We start from the raw sequence: 7,510 nt of genomic DNA, 5'->3' as shown, positions 1-7,510 counted from the left end.
CTTCAAATCCTGCCCCTCCCTCCTAGGAGCTGACTCATCTCGACAAGCCCTGAGCTTCCTGAATTCACCTGTACCATGGGCAAGACACTTCCTCCCGGGATGACTGTGAAGATTAAATAAGAAAGCCGTATGTGAATCCCCTGGACAGAGTAGGTGTTCAGGGAAATGCTCCTTATTGTCTGTTGATTCATGCGTGTGTGAACATGTGATGGACGCAAGAAGTCAGCTCCCTCGGAACTGAGCGTGCAGGCCACGTCCACTCAAGAACCCTCCGGGTAGTATTCACAGGGCTGGGCTCCAGTGGAGGGACTCGGAGATCTTGCAGCAGAACAAAAAAAAATAAGTGACCCCGGGGGCCAAGCAACGGCCCCCTGGCACCGTCACTATCCGTGTGGCAGCCCCGAGCTGGTGACAAGCACCGGAGGTGAGAGTGCCCCCAAGGCAGGGCCGGGTTTGGGAACGGCTCACCGTGCATTCATTTCCCGTTGCCTGTTGTACAAACAAGAAAACCAGAGCTCGGAGGGCTGGGTGGTTGGCCTGGGATCACATGCTGAGTGGCAGGCTCAAGTCCAGGCCTCGCTCCAAATTCCACTGGGAGAGAACCCACAGGAGGATGAGCCTCCGCGAGCCGCCCCCCTCCCCTCCGCCCCCCAACTTGGGGCTGGAGGCAGAAGGCTTTCTCTTGGGAATCAGTCAAGTGCTTCAACAACCCTGATTTGGCTGGAGCTTCCAGGAAGAAAACTGGGCTCTTTCTCCTCGGGGAGCTGGTCCGCGTGAAGACCCGTCTAAGCGGATGGCATCGGAACCTGCAGACTCCTCCCCCCGCCCCCCCGCTGCAGCTGGGCCTTGGCACGGCTTCTCCTGCTGGGCACAGAAGGCAGCTAGCCAGCCCGAAGGCCCCTTAGGTACTGTTGGGGGGTGGGGAGAGGCCATTGTCTCTCAGACTCAATGGTCACACTTTTCAGGAGGACAACTAAGGTCCACCCAACTCACACCAGCTGCCACAGCCTCTCCTCCCCAGGGGATGCCGTCTGCGTGGGCACCGTGGCCCGTCCCTGGGCTGGGTCCCACCGCCAAGGCTGGCCCTGCTCCACCCTGATGCCCACAGGTCTCAGGGGTAAAGGAAGTGGGACGGACACGAATACATGAGTCCTCGGGGGTGGGGCCAGAATCAGCAGCTGCGTGAGAGATGAGTGTCTGTGAGCCAGGAGCTCCCTCATTCCGGGACAGGGCACCGCTGAGGAACAAGGGCAGAAAGTGGGGACAGGAAAGGTACAGAGCGGGGGGGTAACCTCTCCTCCTGCCCCCACACTGCCCAGAATGGACCTGCTCAGGATGGAACAGCCAGTGGTCCGAGTACTGAGAGCCTGGTGCATCGACCTTTGCAGAAGTTTCCTCAGAAGCATCAAGGCAACAGGCTCCCCATTGCAGCGGAAACTCTTCACCCACGTGGAGGGTCTCAGGGGTGTCCAACCTTGTGGCGTCTCTGGGCCACACTGGAAGAAGAAGCGTTGTTTTGGGCTCCGCATTAAATACACTGTGACATGTAATCACACACAAAAAAATCTCATCGTGTTTTAGGTAAATTCACAATTTTGTGTTAGGCCATGTCCACAGTCATCCTGGGCTGCATGCAGCCCACGGATGGAGAGCAGGGTTTTGGAAAGTGCTGTGCTGTCCCAAGCCCCCTCTGCACCCCCAAAAGGGGAAGAAGAGTCGAGGGTGCTCTGCCTTCACTGCAAATCTCGTAGGCAGATCCCTGGGAGGACCCTTCAGGATCGTCAGGGTGTTCCCCGGCAATGCAGGGCTCCCACCGAGGAGGGAGGCCCACCCCTGGGAAACCAGAGGACAGGTGAGGGGCCGGCACGCTGCTCCGAGGGCAAACGCTGGTGACGTCGTGCATTTATTTATTCCTGTCCCCACGTCAGTCCCCGCCACAGACACACACACAAACTCCGCCAGAGCCAGAACTGTTTCTTGTTGGCTTCCCCCTGGTAGTGCCGGAGTCTGTTTCAGTGCCTGGCACTGAACAACGGTTGCATAATGTGCCCTGGGGGCAAAGGGCATTGAGAGTCAGGACAGGCACACCCGCACCTGGGATCCTCCCGGAGCCGTTGTCTCCAAGCCCTCACACCCAGAACATTCTCCCCAGCGGCAGGCAAAGGAGTTGGACTCCCCGAAGATAACCCTGACCCCTGTCCTCCCCCACCAAAGGGCGTTTGAATGCTCGAAAGACCCTCTGATACGTTTCAAGCCCGCGTCGCCACCACTCTGTGAAAGAGGCCCGCAATAGGAAACCCAGGCCCATTACTGCCAGAACAGGAGGTCTCGCTTGGAAATGGCTGTCTGCTTTGAACGCTAATTAGAATATTGATCTCCTGCCAGCACTAGGGAATTGTTTAAGCGCTTTTCAAAGCCCCGCGTGCTCATAGGACCTGAGGAGGCACCCTCGACAGGTTCCAAATTAAAGGCAACTTCATTTCCAGCTCCGTTTGGGAGTTGCCAACCGATCTGTCTCCAAGCTGAATGAGGAAGCGGCCCCACGGCCAACACGTCACCACCCAGAACGCCGGGCGCTCTCGCCGCCTGGCTCCCTTTCAGCCTGTTGGGCCACAAACCCAGCAGTTGTCGTAAAGGTGGAAAGCGGGAAGAGAACGTGCGGACACCCCAGACTTTTTAAAGCACTTTTTTTTTCCCCTCTTAGAATCCAGAAGGCCTGGGTTATCCATCCGTCCACTCTCCGGCTTCATTTACAGAATCTGTTCTGCCCAGTAGTCTCATGGACAAACTAGACCACCCTCCCTCCTGGTTATAGAGTGTCCAGAAAATTCAGAAAGACAATCAGTTGCAAATGGTAATGAATTGTTACCACTTTTTGTTAGCCAGTTAGCTCAGAGGTGGCAAGATCTTTGTTCTAAGGTTTACAGTGAATCAGGTTAACCTGTCGGCACAGATCCAGGTGTCTGCGGGCACTGATAGGTAAAATGGTTTGTTGAATGAGCGTGAGTGTAAGTGTGTGTGTGAGAGAGAAAGGGAGGGAGGGAGGAGGAGGAGGAGAGTGAGAGAGGCAGAGGAAAGAGAGGGAGAGAGGTTTTTAGGACAACTTGCAAATAGAAACATCTGATGAATGACATTCAGATCAAACATTTGGGGGACGCCCCAGAGAACCTTGGAATGCTATACGCCCCCCCCCCCCCTTGCAGGCTGCTGTCTCTCTCTTCGCCTAACCCCCCCCTCCTCCTAACGCATCATCGTCCTCCCATCCGGCCTCACCGTGTTGAAGAGCTGGCTGATCTCAGACTGACAGACAGTCCCAGACTTCCATCTAACCCCCTTCCCCTTGTTTGCAGATTTGAATCATTGTAACATTCCAGAGCTACATTACTTTCCCGGGGCTGCTACAATCAATTACCCCAACCTTGGTGACTTAAAGCAGCAGCAATTTATTCTCGTAACAGTTTTGGAACCAGAAGTCCCGACGTAAGGGGTTGCAGGGCCGTGCTCGTATTTCAAAAGGAAAAAAAAAATGATCGTATGCGTGGAGATACTCGTGGTGGTGTTAGCCACACCTGGCACAACCGGAAACGAGGCACACGACCAGCGATTAGCGATTGGAGACAGTGAAGTCGCGTTTAAACCCAGCAAAGGCACCAGGACACAGTAACAGAGTGTGTGGGAGATCCAGGAAGGGATGTGTCGCTTCGTGGGGGTTGTGGCCTGCTGCTGGCTTCTTTCATTCTACCTCGTGTGTTTGTGGCTCTGCATTTCTGCCGCCCCGATTCATAGCCTAACCCTTCTCCCGCAGCTTGAATTCCGCCCCCCCACCCCACCCAAGCAATTTCATGAGGCCACGGAGTCACACAAAGAGAGTTTGAGTTGCACACCTGGAGTTTTTCCACGAGGCAGCGCCCAGGCCTAACCACCGCCGTGGGGAGCCCCCAGGTGGCACCGAGGCTGCTGACCAGCCGACCAGCGCCTGGGCTCGGAGAGGGGGTGCCTCCCTCGTCCCTCCCACGGAGTGGAAGCTTTGTCCTTGTGCAGACTCTCCAGCTGCGGAAATGCTGGCACTGCTCTAAAGATCATTGGCATTTCTTGGCCACGGATGGAAAAAGCAAACTGGTCTACTACTCAGGGATTAGGTCTTAGACTAGGAGCTGCCGGTCCCCGGACTCTGTGCAGTGAGGTTATCTCCCAGGGAACGTTCAGGCTGTTTCCCGAAAGTCCTGTGGGGCGGCAGCCAGTGTTCTGTAGTTAGTAAGATTACATCCCTTCCGGTCGGGCCCCGAGCGGTGCTAAATTTCTTCTCTTCTCTCTCTCTCTTCTCTCTCCAACATACACACCCTTGCATGAGACACACACACATACCAAATCAATATCGGACAGAAAGAATGGGCAGAGCTGGGAAGCAGACCAAGGACACTTGAAGAACACTCTAGAACAGCCAGTGTCAGATCCGCCAGTGTCTGGGGCCAGAATATAAGCCATAATCACGTGCCCTTTCCTGTGTCTGGCTGGAAGTGCGGCACATGGAAGGAAATGCCGAGGGAAATTAATGAGCTAACGAGGAGCTTAAATAGCAGCATGAATAATAAAGCAAAGTTCTATCAGGTTAAGAGAGGCTAAAGGGTAATATTAGTTAAATGGTCATCATGGATTTTCTCCTACGAAGGCAAGGAACGGGGCTTTCCGAAAGGATGGCTTATTATAACTCCCTCCTCGGCCTTTGCTCTTTCTTCAAAGAGGTCTAGCTAAAGGTTTTTAAAAAAATTATTACCACTTTTGGCAGTCTCCCCCATCTTTAAAGAAGTCCTTACAGGGAACTCTGTCCATTTGTTCAGGGCTTCTGCTGCCAACCAACAATTGAGGTATTGACTGAGGGCCTCCAAGAAAATGGCTGCACAGTACATGGAAGATTCTACCTGTAACAGGCGTTCCATGTATCAGCCACAGAAAGAAATGGAAAGTGTGGGAGGGTTTTGGTTTTTTTTTTTTAAGATTTTATTTATTTTATTTTTAGGCAGAGGGGAAGGGAGGGAAAAAGGGAGAGAAACATCACTGTGTGGTTGCCTCTCACACGCCCCCTACTGGGGACCTAGCCCGCAATCCAGGCACCTGCCCTGACTGGGAATCGAACCAGCAACCCTTTGGTTCCCGGGCTGGTGCTCATACCACTGAGCCACACCAGCCAGGGCTGGTAGAGATACGTTTTAATTTCATGTCACCGAGAATCACAGGCACGAAAACAGGATGTCAGATGACGTGTTTTTGAACAAATTTCTCCACGTCAGTCTAAAATCGCTGAAGAGGAACTTTTAACAAGATGTAGTGGAGAGACCCATTTAGAGAGCTGAGTGGGGATGCAGCTTGTCCCGACGGGACTTCCTTAGGGTAGAAGGAAGACCAGAACCCAGGCTCTGTGTCCCTGATCCAGCCCGGGACCCCTCTTAGGCAGGGTGTGTACCATTAGATCATTGACTCGCTGGAGCCTGGGGTTTCCCTCACACGTCCATCTGAAAATGGTTCAGGACACTCCTTTCTGAAATGGGAAAAATGGTCCATGACACCCCGAGCTTAACAGAGAGGGCTCCAACTACAGTGAAGTGGAGCAAGATTTCTTTCCTCACCTTACTCAGGTGACATGCCCAGGGAATCTGATCAACCTCTTCCTCACCCTTCGCAATAAATTCAGGAGAGGGCAGCGTGGGCAGTGAGGAGTTGGCCCCGCCTCCAGGAGGCTGTGGGTAGGGGATGCAATGCGTGTGCATTGGAGGTGGGGGTAGGGTCGGCATCTTCCTTGGTCACTATTGGCTGTGTGGGGGCCAGTCCCCATCATCTGTCCCTTTGGGCCTCCGGCTGTCACTGAGTCCCTTGGTTCCAGGCATTTGCCTCTGACTGTGAAATCCTGACCGAGGACAGCTCTGCCTCCAGATCCTGGCCTCTTCCGGGGCCCTGGCTGGGACACTTTGGGATCGTTCCCCAGGAGACCCACCTTACCTTGGCCCTCCCTCCAGCTGTTCCTTCCAGCTGTGTGGGCATTTTCCCCTCGCCCCAGCGTGAAGGCCCCTGGCACCCCTGGCCCGCTTTGACAGACCCCACCCTCCCCTGGTCTGGCATTCCTCTGCTTTTCCTATGTCATAGGCTCCTTGTCCCAGAGACTGGGTGCTCTAACCTTGGGGCTCCATCTCTCTGCACTGCCAAGGGAACACTCCCACTGGCTCTGCAGGTGAGGCAGGTGAGGATGTTGCCCTACCTAGGACCTGAGGGACGACCAGGAACTCGGGAACTGAGGAGGACACAACAGACTCCTCACACTGTTAATTCCCATCATACACGTATGTAATTTTCATTGGGTTTTAGTCCAGAAGAAGAGGAAACACGGAGACGTTGAAAGCAGGTTAGAATAAGGAAATCACTAAAAATGTCACAAAATTGAACATCTGTATCTTGTCAGATATGTGCTTTATGGAAATCATGGTGGGTTATGGTGCGGTATTGCTGAATTTGGGGGATCTGGTGACTAGTCAGCATTTGTGGCTGATGGCCTTACTGAAAACCCATCTGGGTGGTTTTTGAGCCTATAATTCATCGTTTTGTGTGTTCTGTATTTCTCCCATGACCACGACCAGGATCCTGTATTTACTGCATAATGAGTAATTTTAGACGTGGGTCGCCTCTTAGGGAGGACATCTGTGGTAAGGTGGGCGATGAACTATTTTTGCCATAAGTCACAATTGTCAAAGAAAGTGGTACAATCCGAGGAATGACAAACAAGAGTGACCACTATTCAACTACAGACATGGAGTAGCTTCCAAAGTGAGCACTTTAAATCGTGTAATATTTCAATCAGTTGTATCGTATTAACAGTGAAGAAAGATCCAAGGATGATCCCGAGCAAGATTATTTTCTGTCTCTGATGTCCCAGGAAAATATTTTGGTCTCCAGAAGTTTCATTTAAAAACCCCAATATATTGGCGACTAAGTAACAAGACTATTATTACAGGGTGGGGAAAAAGTCGATTCACAGTTGTTCCTATGGGGAGAAATGCAATAAATATTAATACAAGAATAAACTGTGTTTCACTTACTCACAACCGTAAACCTACTTTTGCCCCACCCTGTATGAGGGTTTTTTCACTCCATACAGCTTTTGTTGCCTTGGCTCATTTTTACTTTATTTTTTTTAAGAAATGCATAAAATTAAACATTCAAAACCTATCTTTAGAACTCCTGGATGCACCGTACTCAAAGGCTGACAAAGATTCACACAGAACGCAAATAAAAGTGGGACCTCACACCCGAGGATGCACAGCCCCTGCCGTCTCTTCCACGTCCTTGAAAAGCGAGTACTGTTCGCAGCTTGGACATCAAACACGCTCGCCTTTTTTAAGCTGAGAAACCAGGGACAGGGAACAAGGTAGCGGAATTCACGGTTCACCCCCCAGGCATGCCCGCCTCCAACGGCTCCGGGGCTGCTGGTGCCTTACGTGCCCGCCCCGCCCGCAGGACGAGG

Source organism: Phyllostomus discolor, chromosome 12 (assembly GCF_004126475.2).
Source record: "Phyllostomus discolor isolate MPI-MPIP mPhyDis1 chromosome 12, mPhyDis1.pri.v3, whole genome shotgun sequence".
Lineage (NCBI taxonomy): Eukaryota > Metazoa > Chordata > Mammalia > Chiroptera > Phyllostomidae > Phyllostomus > Phyllostomus discolor.
The sequence above is the reverse complement of the archived record's forward strand: the minus strand, read 5'-3'. Positions refer to the sequence as shown.